This window comes from Xenopus laevis, chromosome 3S (assembly GCF_017654675.1).
Source record: "Xenopus laevis strain J_2021 chromosome 3S, Xenopus_laevis_v10.1, whole genome shotgun sequence".
NCBI lineage: Eukaryota > Metazoa > Chordata > Amphibia > Anura > Pipidae > Xenopus > Xenopus laevis.
The window spans coordinates 93,683,399-93,700,294 of NC_054376.1; the positions used below are offsets into that span (position 1 = coordinate 93,683,399).

General features: G+C 36.9%; 1 pseudogene; it reads right to left on the reverse strand.

The window, feature by feature from the left end:
• The window catches only part of LOC108712377, an 87,647-nt pseudogene that overhangs the window by 63,618 nt on the left and 7,133 nt on the right, over positions 1-16,896 (reverse strand).

The following is a 16,896-nucleotide window of genomic DNA, read 5'->3' on the forward strand; positions in this document are numbered from 1 at the left end:
TTTAAATTGACTTTGCACACAATCAAACGGACAGAAAATAAGGGGCAGATATACTAAGGGTCGAATTTCGAAGTATCAAAAACTTTGAAATTCGCCCATCGTATTAAAAAACTTCAAATTCGAATATCGAATTAGAAGTTTTTTTCAACAAATTTGTCAATCCTGTGGTCGAATAGAAATCTTTCGATCGAACGATTAAATCGTTTGAATCAAAGATTCAAAAGCTTTTTAGCGATCGATCTAAGGATTTCTATTTGACCAAAAAAAACGTAGAAAAGTGCTGTGGAAGGTCCCCATAGGCTAACATTGCACTTCGGTGCTTTAATTTATGTATGAAGTCTTCAGGCTTTCTAAACTTTTTTTGAAAATCGATCGATCGATTAAAATCCTTCGAATCGTTCGATCTAAGCATTTGCGGTAAATCCTTCGACTTCGATATTCGAAGTCGAAGGATTTTACTTCGAGGGTCGAATATCGTGGGTTAATTAACCCTCGATAATCGACCAATAGTAAATGTGCCCCAAACTGTTCAGTAAAAATCCAAAATCATTTTTTCGTTTTATTAATATTGCAAATCTACATGTGAGAATCATATACAAATGGCATGAAATGCACAATTCTAAATAAAATATGTTTTTTTTTTAAAACGTTCCCTACAATGTGATTTAATTCCTAGCCCAGGATTGATTAAATATAGCCTAAGAATTCTTATGGTAGAAAAATTAAAGATGATATTTTGCTTTCTATTGTGTCAACTGTGAGAAAATAAAAGACCCTGTGTCCTATGGAATATGGAACATGGGGAGACTTCAACGTATTTTGCAATTAAAAAGTTTCTTATATATATTACAAAGTAAGAAATAGAAATCTTTGTTTATACATTGTCAACTGATAAAACATAAGTTTCCTCTTATGATAAATTAAATGTAAACCAAAAAAGCAAACTATGAATTGTGTGCTTACCAATTCGGGTAATTGAGTTGCATGATAATTCAAGACTCTTTAGATTCTTGCAATTGTCTATTCCACAAATGGATGTTATTTGGTTCTTGCTCAGCAAAAGTACACAGAGGTTTTCCAAAATCTTCATACTGTACAACTTAAATGGAATGTTGCTGTGGCAAGAAAAAGTCTACATCAAGGGGCTGATCAAAAGTCGAATGTTAGAGTTGTTTAACCTCGAATGAACCTGAATGACCTTTGAATTTGAATAGTACCTTATTTAAGAAAAAACTTGAACATCTAAAACTCGAATCAAATCGAATTCGACTAAACTCAAATCGAATTTTTTCTCCGAAAAGCACTCGAATGTCATGAAGGCTATTAACATCTTCAAATGGGTCACTGGATCTCTGCCATTGACTTCTACATGAACTCTGAAGGTTTTAGGTGGCGAATAGTCAAATTTGAGTTGTTCCTAGGGTCCAGGTATGATAAATGTTGAATTCGAATTTGAGTTTGTATTATTACCAACTCAAATTTGTGAGTTTTGACCAAAAATACAACTTGAAAATGCGACTTTTCGATTCAAACCTTAATAAATCTGCCCCTTTATTACAAGCCATCTTGTGAAACTATTCTATTCATACTATCAGCTTAAACTTAGCTTTACTGAATGTGTGTGTCCAGAAATATTTAATAAAGGTAATACCTGGGCATCGATGTAGCATAAATGTTTGCAGTCGCTTATACCTTCAAGAGCAGTTAATCCACAAAGCCTGAGAGACAAATAATTAAATTTTGCACATGGAAAAAGTAGTAAGACTGCAGCCTGGTAAATCACGGAGAGTAACAGTTGTGACCTGGATTTAAAGAAAAGAAAAAAATATTAGAACTAGAATGTAGGTCATTCAGTGTATGTAATAAATGCAATTGTTGTTGGGGTCAATTCCAATACAACTGGGTGCATGTGTGTTAAAAAGCACTTGCACCACAGGGTAAACAGTGTTCTGCTCCTCGCACAAGATAATCCGGCACGAAGGGAGGAGCACAGCATCAGGATGGGCAGCTAGGCCTGTCCTTACTGTCTAACTTGTGTATCTAAATGATGTGCAAGTTAGGTTTTAAGTTTTAAGTGATGATGTTTAATAAACAATAGCAAAAAGCAAAGCCTGTATGAAACAGATGAAATTATAATGCCAATGCTTGGGTCAGTGTATCTTGCAAGGTTTGTATCATATATACACACACACAGTTTCATCAGGGGCCAGTTAATTCGGCTGCATGTTTTTTGATGTTTGCAAGGAAAGCCACGTGTATACAGGAAGAACAAACACCCTAAAGGTTACAGTGCACCACCCTGACCTGAACACACAAACTCAGCAAGGCAGCAGAGCTAACCACCGAGACACCATCCCTCACCATAACTTTATTATGAGTTGCACAAAAGCAAAAGATACAGAAAAAAACACTGAGTATTTGTAAATCACCTCCAACAATAACAGAGAGGTTAGAGATAATAACAAGCGATTTTGTACTTGTAATGAAACACAGTACACATGTGGTCATCTTGTGTGAAATTGTATACAGACTTTCAGCCTTTATAAGAAGATGTGCTGGAGCACTGTAAACAGTGTCCATGAGGAAAAGAACAAAGGGATGCATTTTGGAATAAATATTGCCCAATAATGTGACATAAAGGTACATTTATTAACATTTATTAACTGGATGGCATGATGCAAAGTGCATGAAATATCATTATTCAGATGCACAAGTTAGGAAGACATCTAGGGTTGCCACTTGTCCAAATTTCACCGGGACAGCCCAGTCTTTGGAAGTGCTGTCTGGGTGAAAATTAGGAAATCCGGACAGGACATTGAATTAAATGACATGGCGATCAGCCAATAGCTGACAGCCACATAATCAGCCCCACCCCTGATGTAATCAGCCCCGCCCCCAATGCAACAGTCCTGTTCTCCAATGTCACCAGCCCACCCCTAATGTCATCGGCTCTGCCTCCTGCCTGTTTTTCACCAAACGAAAACCCTAAAGAGATCACGTACCAATCTGCAACAAGGCCTGCCATAGGGTAGGCAGAAAGGACAGAGTTGGCCTGAGCCAACTTTGGCGCAGAGCGAGGGACAGAGCAAAGCCAGAGTCTGTGCAGAAGTGTTCTCTGCATGAACACAAAAGGAAGCATTCTTGTGCCTCTTGGTGCTCTTGCACTTGTACCCAGGGTTATAGTAAATAACCCCAACAACAGAATTCTGCACAAACAGCTCCATTATATATAGCACACTACAGGCAGGTGTAATGTACCAGAAGTTAAATATTTACACATTTACGTACCCCCCCCCCCAACCAGCTCAGCTACAGCAGGGAATTGTGAGAATTATAGTTCCACAACAGTTGGAATGCTAAATGTTGTCTATCCTGTGATGGATTAAAACAATCGAAACAAAAAAAAAAAAGCCAATTGGATTCATATTATTATGCCAAGGGATGTGGGTAAAAGTCCATAATCGTGTCCATTATTGAAAAGGAACTGTGTGGAATATACTGCACTAATGTCTTAAGGTTAGGAACTGAAAGTGCTTTGAGAAATGCTCATTTTCTATCATCTAACAGCCAGAATTTATTTTTCAGCAGTATCCAGACTCATTAATGACATAAGGGAGAACAATTAGATGGTTGTGCTGGAACTTGTAATGAACCTTTTTATGGCAGTGTTAATAAAACAACAATAAAGTGAGAAGCAAGCATACATAACAGCAGGAAAACAGGCATTCAGAGAAATTTAAACATTGTTTAAAACCAGTGGAAAATGCTTGGGGCACAAAAAAAACAATAAACCCCCAAATTCTTTCTGTGTAGGGATTAAAATCTGACTGCCAGTACCAGATGACTAATACTACTATAGAATGAATTAATTCAAGTTTTGGGTAGGTTCTCACTGATTAATAATATAAATGGATTCATGTCAATTTAAAGGGTACATAAAGCCCCATGAAAAGAGAGCCATATTTTTATTATTGTGGAATAGGTGTATTTTGCAATTCCAACAGCTAGTATTTCTATTCTACTTACAGCACTTGTTCCCTTCCCCTTGTTAAAGTGATGTACAAGTGCTACCCCTATCACAAGAACATAATACTGTTCACTGCAGAAGTACACCTTGATTAATCTACAACATTCCTAGTGTATTCTCATTTCTAGTGTCTCTCTGTGCCTGTTGAATTCTTAGCTCACTTATGGGATTGTTGAGAAGAAATGCAGAACTATTGGGATACAAAAACTGAGCAAGCAAGGTGACATTTTAGGTGACATTTTAGCTACATTATCACTTATATGTGCTGTAATATATAAGCTTAAAGGTTTGGTTCACCTTTAAGTTAACTTTCAGTATATTATAAACGGGCCAATTCTAAGCAACTTTACAATTGGCCTTCATAATGTGTTCTTTTTAATTGTTTGCCTTCTTCTTCTGACTCTTTTCAGCTTTTAAATGGGGGTCACTGACCCCATCTATAAACAAATGCTCTGTAAGTCTATAGATGTATTGCTATTTCTATTTTTTTTATTACCTAACTGAATTACTTTATCCAGGCCCTCTGCTATTCATATTCCAGTCTGTTATTCAAATCAGTGCATGGTTGCTAGGGTAATTCGGAACCTAGAAACCAGATTGCTGAAATTGCAAACTCGAGAGGTGCTGAATAAAAAGCTAAATAACTCAAAAACCTTAATATTAATAAAGTGAAGACCAATTGCAAATTGTCTCAGAATATCACTCTCTACATCATACTAAAAATTAACTCAGAGGTGAACAACCCATTTAAGACAATTTAAAACTCTGTAGAGGACATTTCCAATTCGGGAATACATTGTTTATTGCACAATTAAACTTCAGGCATGCTTGCCAAACTACGTATGTACTACAAGGGGAATATGATTATATACATCTTTAACTCTTCCAGCATAACTTAATCTATTTCCTGATGAAAGCTCATATTTTGAATCTGACTGTTGTAATATATATCACAATTAGGGCATAGTGCAAGAACTGGAAACAATTTTGGAGGTTCATCTAAACTAGAGTAGAATGTGCCAATTGGTACTTTTACAATGTGTTTCCATATGTGTTTTAATACATTGTGTTGCTAAATTATATGTACTTAGGATATTATGCATTGCAAAACCACAAAACTTTCAATTTCCTGTGCTTTCTACCTCATAGAACAAAGTATAAAAACATGTTCTTAACATTGCATTTTCAAATTATTTTCAGACACAATCAGTAAACATTTACCATTTCATCTAACCAAATATAATATGTAATAAATGCAACACGATCAAAATGTATAACTAGGATGAGTAGAAACACAGAAATCTGCATGTGTATGTATGCTATAAAGAGACGTAAGCTCTGAGCAAACAATAAAGATTATTTTTCGTTTTATCAGCAAATGTGCAATAAACAACGCATTCATGGTAAGACGAGACTATGAAAACATAAAAACTGATCAACTGGCTGAAGCACCTACAATGTAACATAAAAAGCATTAGAAAATGACAAGGATAGCGACACTTATGATTTCGTTTGTAAATTGTTTTAGTTCACTTAATTTTGAAGAGGAATACTTTATTATGAACATTATGGGGCAAATTTACTAAAGGGCGAAGTGGCTAACGCTAGCAAAAATTCGACAGCGTGACGTCATTTTGCGACTTCGCCGATCTACTAACGGGTGCTGGTGTAAATTCACTAGCGAAGTGGAGCTACTCTAGCGCTACTTCACACCCTTACGGTAGGCGAAGTTGCGCTCTGGCGAAGGGACGTAACTACGCTAATTCACTAACTTGTGACTAATTCTAATATGTGGTTTCTGTGACTTAATTCTATTGAGAACGTGTGAGGTTCAGTTGCATTACAGTGGTGCCCCCTTGTGTCTCATCTGAAAATGACATACAGTAAACCAAAATTTTACATACCTGTACCCTGAGTATAACTAACGGACGCTGGCGTAAATTCAATAGCAAAGGAGATAGACTGTAGCACTACTACGCACTCTAAAGGCAGGCTAATTTTCGCTCTGGAGAATGGACTTAACTACGCAAATTCACTAAGATGGGGATTTTCGTGAACGTCTTGCGCCAGACTTTACTTCGCCACCTCAGACCAGGTGAAGTGCAATAGAGTAGATAGGACTTGCTTCAAAAAACGCTGGCATCTTTTACTTTTTTAAGGGTTATAGGCCGAAAAAGAGCGAATTTTTTTTAGGGTACCCTCCTTCCCCCCTACATTTGATAACATAAGGCACCTAAACTATAGTGTGGGCACATGTGTACGGCTTTAGAACACATTTATTAAAGTTCCCAGGCCTTGTGTAGTGTAATGTGTTTGCTGCTGCATATACGTCCATTGTACTTTAACTGCACGCCATATGCAAATTAGCCATTGCTAGCTTAACTTCGAACCGCTGATCATAACATCGCTAGCGCAACTTCACAAACAATCGGTAACTTGTGCGCAACTTCAGATCTTCGTGAATTTGTGCAACCCTGGCGAATCTACGCCTGGCGAAGTGCGGTGAAGCCAACGATGGCGCAACTTCGAATGGTAAGTAAATTTGCCCCTATGAATGTTCTTAAAGTAGCACAAGAACAACACTGTTTAATTCCCTATAATAAAAAATAAGCAATATTTTTTTCTAACCATTTACAGAATTCTGTTATGACAGCTACCAAAATGTAATATTTTGTATTAAAAAGACAAGGCACCCTTATTCACAGGAGGGTGCCAATATGTTTGGCATCCTCAGTGAACTGAATTGTTTTTTACCCAGAATTGATGCTTTCTACTCAGAACAAAATGCACCAGCCCCGTTTTTACAGCAACTAATGTGAGTGTAATTTTAATTATTTATTAAAGAACTGGGAAACGTTTTTGCACATGCTATTCTTTATTGTCTATGAAGGAAAAAAAGTGTATCTGAGGAGACTTATAACCACGTGGGAGTGATTTAAGAATGGAGATTATATAAATTTTTTAACTTTGTATAAATAAAATATATTTTTTAACTAATCCTCTCTGGTCCTGTGGATCCGTTTGAGTGTTGGTCGGCCCTGCTTCTATTTATCCAGTGATTTAAGAAGCACAATACTCTATGGGGGCTATTTACTAAACCCCAAATGCAAAAATTTCCAAAAAATTTGTGATTTTCTTTTATAAAATCACAAATTTTTCGCAATTTATTAAACCCCGAGGATGGAAAAGTCTGAATTATAAAATCCGGTATCTCAGACCTGTCGAGGTTGCATATAAGTCAATGTGAAAAGTCCCAATGATTTTTTGATGTGTGCTAGGTTTCGTGCAATACCCCGAAGTTTTTGTGTAAAAAATCATAAGAAATCTGAGTTTTCGGGTGAAAAATCCAAAATCTGATTTTTTTTCCCGGGAAGTAAATTTTCGGGAAAATGTAATAATAAATAAGCGTAAAAAACTCAAGCGATTTTGAGTTTGTAGCAGAAAATGAGATGAAATCTGATTTTAATAAATAACCCCCTATGTGCCTGTGCGTATAATTGACTACTGCAACTAATGTCGGTTGAAGTGTGGGTACCGATCACATTACATTCCTCATCCTCAAAACAAATCTATTTACCCTGCGTTTGATATTTGTTTGATAGATTTTCAGTATTTCACATGGTATAAATTGGAGTTTTCATTGAGCTCTATGTTGTGGGAGTCTTTGGCACTTATAAGGGTGAATGCGGTCATAGTAAAAGGTGTATGTTTAATGAGAATGCTATACTATGGGGCAGATTTATTAAGGGTCGAATTGCAAAATTAAAATTTTTGAAATTTTTTTATGGTCAAAACTCTCAAATTCGAATAGTGAATAATACCACTAGATTCGAATTTTAATAACGATTTATCAAACCGTGCCCATTTAAAAATTTGAATTCGACAAATCACTACATAAAACCTGTCCAGTTCATGTATAAGTCAATAGGAGAGGTCCAGTGACCAATTTGAAGAAGTTACTAGCCTTCCTGACATTCGATTTTTTTTTTTCGGAGAGAAATCTTGATTCGAGTTTAATCTAATTCAATTCGAGTTTTTGGGTTGGAAATATTCGTTTGAGTTTTAGATATGCAATTTTTTTATTAAATAACCCCGCAATCTAATTTCGAGTATAATCGAGTTAAAAAAAAATTCACAAGAATTCGAAATTCAACTTTTGATAAATGTGCCTCCCCATAATTCCTTGTTTTTTCCCTATTCTCTTTTAAAGTTTGTTCAGCAACATCTTTTGGAAACAGTTTTTAGAGCAGGATCAAGCTGCCATCTTTCTTACCTTTCCCAGATGGACTTAGACTTGTGCCTAAGCATTAAATTGTGCAAATGCAAGACTGAGGCTAATGGCACACCTATTGTTTTCTCAACTGCCCTCTGCCCCCCTCTGTCTTTGTTCACTAAAAGGCTATGAGTGCACACACATTACATACATGACATGTTGTATATACACATGTGCCAGTAATCCATGTGTTTTCATTTATTTTAACTGGTTTTGTTTTGTCTTGTTGTATCAGCTACTACAAATGAAAATGCATTTTCTGGCATTTTTGGCGGTTATCAGCATTTGAAATGTGTGTGTTTTACACAAGCACATTGTTTTCTGTAAAGCATGTTAAGCCACATTATTACAATATTCTGCCTTGCTATAAAAATGTCAAACAAGCCTTTTATAAAATACAATGTAATATGCCATGTGGAGTAAAAATGTCAAACATGCATTATTAATGAATACAATCTTAATATGCCATGTATGACATAGCTCTAAATGGTTATTATAGTTTAAGGTGATAACAGTCAGGCAGTAGTCTAAATGCCACCCTTGACAACTGCAGAACGAAAAAAAGATATTTTCAAAACTGTAAAAATGAGCTTTTGCTCAATATGATCTGTTAAAACTCGAGTTCTTGCTGAAGTTGGCAACAGAGAATTCTCACTTTGTTCATGCTTTGTACTTTTTGGTTCCGTAATATTACTTTTGGCAGTACTTTCCACAAGCATCAAAACTTCATTTAGCTGATTTGACATAGACAACAGATAATTATGAGCATCTTCTGGTGTTTTATCTGAATGCACTTTGGGACACTGTGCACTATAATCTCTACTTATTTCTTATGAAAATAATTTAGCAAGGGAATAAAATTGGTCATCTGGCAACATCAGCTGTTCCTCTGTAGGCTCTTCTGTAAACTTTTGACCAAGATTTGATACCTTTTCCATTGCACTGATATTTGTATCCATAATCTGATTCTAAAGCGTTGCTCTGGTATAAGTATGTATTTCCTATTCCCAGTTTATTTCCATGTATTTCTGTCACCAGAGTTATCGGTGACCTTTCACTCTTTTGGATCTCTGTGATATCTTCCCCAACCCCTTTCTTTACTTTTTTCTTGTCTTGGTGCATATAATTAGTTCCTTTTGTGTGATTAACTGCACCCTCCTTATCTTCATCAGCACATGCTTCATACACTTGATGCGCATTATTGTCATCTGTATTTTTTCACTTTACCTCAAGTTTTGCAAACAGTTTTACTTCATATTATCTGTTTTTCTTCTTTCTTCTTCTTTTCATATTTTTGCTGCCTTAGTTTCTGTTTCAATTACTCCTCTATTGCCATTTCTTCTACTATTCTTTGCCGATATTCATGTTTCTCTTTTCTTTCTTTTTGTCTTTTCTCCTCAAGTTTGTCTTCCTTTCTGTTTCATTTCTTTTTTATCCTTTTCCATTTTTTGTATTTTAATACAGGTGCATACATATTGTATATCAGATGAGCACTGAATACTGTGTGGATTTTCACTGCAGATTTATTGTGTAGTTCTTTTAAGTGCCTCTGGGCTCTTGCCTTCTGCTCCTCATATATGATTTTCTCTTTCTCTAAATTATTCTGTATGTTGTTAATAAAGTCCTAAAACACTTTTTTATATCCTACAAGCACCTAGTATTTTTTTGGAAATTGGCATACAGTAATTATTATTATTATTATTATTATTGAAAACCCAGAACTTAGTCAAATCTTGTATAGTTCATCCTACATAAATATGTATTTGTAGGTAAAAACTAACAAAATGCAGATACAGGCAGGTAAAAAAAATGTATGACACATGCACTATGTACAAAAAAAATGTATATTTAAAAAGTGTTTGTTTTATGTTCCTCCCACATCCAAAATATTAAAGTTACCAGTTCAATTAAAAATGAAGAAATGAAAAGTTGCTAAGTGTAGGTCTATCTGTTAATAATAAATATTAAATGATTACATTTTAAATGTATTAAATAATAAAGTATATATCTATATCTTCTCTTTCTCTCTCTCTCTCTCTCTCTCTTTGATTGGTAAGTATAGGTAACTACACTGGTGCAATTTAGCACCTATGATAGTCCATCACTGAAAATATTTAAATGCCATGTTTACAGACACGTGCATGCTTCACAAAATATCATGAAACCTGAATATAAAATAAATGGCAAGAAAGTGAGCAATTAGAATGCAATAAAAAGCATCTTCTTAAAGATCTCCCTAAATAAATCAACTAAAAAGCAATCTTGCAGCCTATACATTCCAAAGCAAGTTCTCAAATTAGATTACCTTGTGTTGTTTCATTTCTTCTGTCAATTAATTTAGATTTTTTATTTCAACCTCACAAAGCTTCTCCTGCTGCTCCTTTAACAAAATAAAAAACTGTATTATAAAATTTGTACATAGTCTAAACAAATGGAATTGGTTTATGTGTCAAAACAAGCATCAGTGTAAATATCAAATGATGCATTTATTATTATTTCAGTACTTTCTATTAAGGATGGGTGAATATTTTCGCTTTGTTTTGCCGTGGAAATTATGCCCATAGACTTGTATGGCAGCGTGCGTCAAAAAAAAAAAAAAGACGCACAACAAAATTTTTTTTGACGCCCATAGACTTTAATGGGCAATGGGACAATTTGCCGGTGGCGAATTTTTGGCGAAACGAAACGGCTCAGATTCGCCCATCCCTACTTTCTATAACAAGCAGCTTCCACATGTGAGATTTCCTGCAGACAGTTAGCCTGCCATAAACTCAAATACAGGCTTTTTGAGCAACCAGCCAAATTACTGCAATATGCATGTTGGCGCAGGGAATTGTCTGTGCCACAAGTTGATCAAGAAAAGCTTCATGAACTGGCAATATTAGCCAATATATGTTTACCTTTCCTCATAGGCCTTGCTGACACATATCTACAGTATTTATATGTAAAATTGGGATGTGGGGTTTCTGGGTAAAGAGCCTACATGCAATTTGAAGAGCCATAGCTTAAAACTACTAAAGCATGTTAACATGAAAACACTCAATAGGATTGTTTTCATGATTGCTGCATATTTGTTACCATCAAGTACAAGCTACTGTTATATTATTATAGCGAAAAAAGAAAATAAATAAAAATTAGTGATGGGTGAATTTATTCGGCAGGCGCAAATTCACAGTGAATTTCCATGTTTTGCCGCTGGCGATTAAATTTTGCGAGTTTGCCATGAAAATTCGCTGGCGTTTATCAAATGAGCTCTGTTTTTTTGACAATTTAGAAATTGGCGACGATTAACGGACGCCCATTGACTTTGATTTGCACCGGCGCCAACTTTGATGCCGGCGCCCCAGTTTGAGGCATTTTGTCGTTTCACAAATTTTTCGCAGGAGATTCGCGAAAGTCATTCGCCCATCACTAGTAAAAAAGTATAGCTGATTGTTTAAATAGGACTCAATGGAAAAAGGCATTCCTACATTTTGGTACTTTTTATATAATGGGTTTTCTGGAAAATAGTTCCCATTTTAGTAATATAGTTCAGGCGACAAACTCCAAGGCTCACTTGAAGCAAGAAATGTATCCAGTATCAAAGCTCTAATATCTAAGCTCATCTAAGTTCTTAACTGAAAAGTTACACAAACCTGCACATTGTAAGTACATTTAGGAAAAAAAAAAAAAGTAACTGCAGAGCTGAGCTATAAGAAGAGAGAAGAGAAATGTTACATAGAACAGAACTATATCCGAAGAGAAACCTCTCTATTCTAAATAAACAACCTAATACACAAAGAATGCTTAGTTATTTAAGAAAGGCAAAAAAGATAATGTACAGATGATTTTTTGGGATATAACAGATAGACAGATTTTGTAATTTGAATTCATTTGTTTAAATCACAGGGGCGCTCCACCAATGAGGCGAGTTGAGCTACTCGCCTCAGGCGGCAGCGACCCCCTGGTTGCCAGGGGTGCAAAAAATGCCATTCCTGGTAACTAAGAGACGAATTTCCGGGTTTCAACCCGGAAATTTGGCTCTTTTAGTGCAGAGAGCACAATTGCTCTCTCTGCACTAAGCGACATGGACCACCCCTGCCCTCTCCGGCGCTCTAAAGGTGAGTGCCATGGGGAGGGGCGGGGGGCGGCAAAAGAAGGCCGCCTCAGGCGGCATAATGGCTAGAATCGCCCCTGATGGCTCAAATATGTTTATATTAAGAAACTGAATTGGGTGGGGTTGGGCTTTTAAAGCTTTGGGGATGGTCCTTCTGATGGGAGCACTGGGGCGGGGCTATCCCTGGTCAGTATGACATGGAGTTGGCCAGGGAAAAGTCTTTATTAATGGGCATTCCCTACCTATGTCAGTCCTGTTATTGAATAGTGTGAGACTACCATTCAGGTTTTGCTTGGCAATATTACACATTCAAAGTGCAGAAGGGAAATAGTACCATACAAACAAATAACAGTTAGCCCAATATTGTCTTGCATCTGTGCTTAAGTTTGCATCGCCCACAGTCATCAGAGTACTGCCCCTTGCCAAATGTACACACACGGGGGCCTATCATGTTGTTTAAAACATCACCTGTGATGTTGCCCATAACAACCAATTCGATTTCAGTCACCTACAAGTTACAAAACACATAGAAAAGATTTGACTGGTTGCTATGGGCAACATCAGCGGTGATGTTTTACACAGTGTTTTAAACAGCATGATGCGTAGGTCCCTTAATGCTTCTAACCAACTGGACACAGATTGTGATTTGTGGTGTCCTGCAGTGGGTCAGGTACCTGAAGGTTACCTGCAAAAAAAGTGGGCAACCTTGCAGGTAGGATTTTCGGGTGTGGGTACAGATGCGGGTCTGTAGGTCCTGGGTCAGGGATCAGGTTGCTGGTCCTCTCTATATTTCTTAACTCATGTTATATTATATACGTTTTTTATTTTTCTGCCCCCACACACCTCTGATGATGTCACTTCCAGTTTACAGCAAAAGCACTTCCTGTTTAAAGGTGGTCAGTGGGATAATATAACGTAAGATAAGAACCATATCAGTGGTACAATATATTTTAGTGGGCGAGTGGAGGCATTTTGCAGAGCAAGAGCCGAGAGAGGGTGGCTGGAAGAGCAAAAGACTCTCCTGTAATATAACTTTGCTAATTTCAACCCAGCTGCTCATGTACACAATCTACAATCACAGAGAAGATGGGATTAACTGAACCAACTAGGGTTACCACCTTTTCTATCTGGTGAAAACAGCGAGGGGAGGCAGCGTATGACATCTGGGGGCGGGGCTGATGATGTCGGGGAAGGCTGATGACATGGCGATCAGCAATTGGCTGATCGCCACATCATTAACTTCAAAGTCCTGTCTGGATTTTCTAATTTGAAAATCCAGACATGCACTTTTCACCCGGACAGCCCTTCCAAATACTGGGCTGTCCGGGTGAAATCCGGAAAGGTGGAAAACCTAAAACTAACCCTACCTGCAGGCCCCATGTTTTTGAGCTAGCTTGTACATTACTAAACCTAAAAGGGGTGCATCTTATGAAGAAGCCAAGGCAATATTTTCTTATTTGTGTAGCAAGTTCAGTTGAAATGTCAGGAATTTATTAATCTGAATAGGTGACTCATTTACCATGGCAATATTTTAGCCCTAGAGTTTAATGGAGCTACTTAAAGCACTTTAAGGTGCTTAACTGAAACAAAAATTGTAATTTAAAGATGAACGGTGCCCTTTTGCAGTGATTTAATTATAGCTGACAGACACAGATTTTAATGTGCTGGATATGTGGGTACCTTCTGGTTATTTCTGAGCTGGGTTTTTGGCAATGGAGAATATTGAATCAACTTTCTACCAACTCAAATTGCAGTTTGTATTCATAAAGTCAATGTAAAATCCCTGGGGTTGTTTGGCAAAAAGCTAATAACCCTCTATATTAAATATTCCAGTAATCTTTTACAGATGGTATATTTGGACAAACATAAAAAGTTAGATTACATTACTAAAACACCTTATTACCATGTGATATATATTGGTAAGAATATATTAATACTAAATTATACAACTGACCCTAAAGGGGGGACTGCTTAATCTATGACAACTGTCTCACAGGGAAGCCATTGAAAGGTAATGTAACTTTCTGTAAAAATCTTCTCTTTTCATACATTGGTTCTGTTATAAATTAAAACAACTGCAGATGCTAAAACCTCCAGCTGGGTATACACAAATGAGGGATCTAGGTGTATAAGGTAGGAATCTTGTGATTGGGGGTCACTGGCCCCCCCGGAATGAAATATATAATGAAACTTTGCATTAAAGGGGACCCGTCACCCAAAAAAATTATTCAAAATCCTATTTTATCAGATTAGTCAAGGAAAACGAACTTTAACTACACTATATAAATTATTTGAATCTTGTTTCCTTCAGTCTGGGATTTCAAAATTATAGCAAGCAGGCAGCAGACATTTTGTGGGCACTGTCATTAAGAAAAGCCTTGTATCATCTCAGAATCTTGTTTGTGCACCAGAATGGGGGACCCGATGTCCATCCCCATGCCCTGACCACACAATTATATGGTAAAGAGAACTGGGGGAATGTGGGGAGAGCAGTGACATCTAAGAAGTCCTAAGTTGAAAGTGAAAGTAATTGTCTGCCCCGCCTCTATGCCACGGGCATAGAGGAGGGGCAGACAATATTTGATTGACAGCTGAGATTTTTAAATGAGTTTACAACAGCTATGAATGCTTTAATAAGAAATAGAAATTGGATTTCATGTTTAATTTGAAAAGGACTTTAATTATACAGATTTTTGTGTCTGGGTGACAGGTCCACTTTAAGAATCAAAAACTTTTCTAGACTACGACAACTGGCATGTTTTAACCACTGATAAAAATAATGGAGTATGCTGAGAAATATAGCCAAGCAATATTCAGACAGAGCAAAACTGTAATTATTGTCATCAGCTTAAAGGAGAAGTAAGGGTTAAATCACTGGGGTAGGCAATATATTGAGCTCCCCAAATGAGTCAACAATAACTTTGTGGCCTAGGCTGGCATGCTTTTTCATAAAAATCAGACAAGGCCTTGGTTACTTTCTTGACACGTGCTGTGCTGCCATCAAATTACCCAATTATTAAAGGGGTTGTTCACCTTCCAAACACTGTACTTTGTTTTAATGTTCAATTTTTTTACATTTTTTATTTTTTACAGTTTTTCCACAACTGAAGTTTAACATTTAAAGGGGCTATTCACATTTTAGTATTATGTAGAGCAGGTGTTCCCGACCTTTTTTACCCATGAGCAACATTCAAATTTAATAAGAGTTGGGGAGCAACACAAGCATGAAAAAAGCCCCTAGGGATGCCAAATAAGTGCTGCGATTGGCTATTCGGTAGACTTTAAGTGGACTGAAAGCCTACAGAAGGCTCTATTAGGCTTTACCCTATTTTATGCAGCCAAAACTTGCCTCCAAGCCTGGAACTTAAGAATAAGAACTTGTTTTGAGGCCATAGAGAGCAATATCGAATGGGTTGGTTTGGTTTGGGTTTTCATTATTTTTGTTTTTTGAACTACTAACTTTTTTTTATTCAGACAAGTTTATTAAAAGTTGTAAGAAAAATGTCAGCATATATTCATAGCAACAATTATATACAATAGTGTAATACATTGGTAGGCTTCATATAGTAGAAATAATACGCACAAGTAAATAACCTGTGGTATATAGGGATGTAGCGAACAGTTCGCCTGCGAACTTGTTCGCGCGAACTTCGACCGTTCGCGTCCGCCTAATGTTCGCGAACGTTTGGGAACGTTCGCAATTTGAGTTCGCGACCATTCGACCGCTAAAATCGAACGATTTCCATTCGTTCGAACGATTTCCATTCGTTCGAACGATTAAAATCCCTCGACCGTTCGATTCGAATGAAAATCCTTCGATCGAACGATGAAAATCCTTCAAACGTTCGAATCGAACAAAAAATCCTTCGAACGTTCGAATCGAACGATTTTGCGGGTGTTCGAAGTTCGCGAACGGTTCGCGAACCGTTCGCATTTTTTGCCGGTGTTCGCGAACGGCGTTCGCGAACACCAAAACGGCGGTTCGCTACATCCCTATACAATCACGTAGCAAAACAGCTATAGCATAATAATCAAACATCATCGGTATTGGCTAGCTCCAACCAGTTACTCCAGATTTTTTATTATTTTTTGTTGGAGCCTCTAGCTTTATATATACAATTTTTCAATGTGCATAGATGATTAACTTCAGACAACCATAAGTAGGCGGCAGTGTCTCTTCATTTCCGTGTTGTTAATTTTTTTGGCTATGAATAAACATTCACTAACAAATAAAAAATGGTGCTGTGTAATTCTTTAAGCCCTACAGTCAACAGGCATGTTTGGGGAGTTAATTGTCTTTTCTATAACTGAATCCAGTTTATCCAAGAGTTTAGTCCAATATGGGGCCATTGCTGCCCAGTCCCATACCATGTGCATTAATCTGGTGTTTTCTGTGACATTTAGGGGAAGTCCTTGGGAATATCTGATGTAGTTTAGCAGGAATGTAATATGCTCTATGAACAAAATATAGTTCTGTCCCTGTAATTAAGAAAAACCATA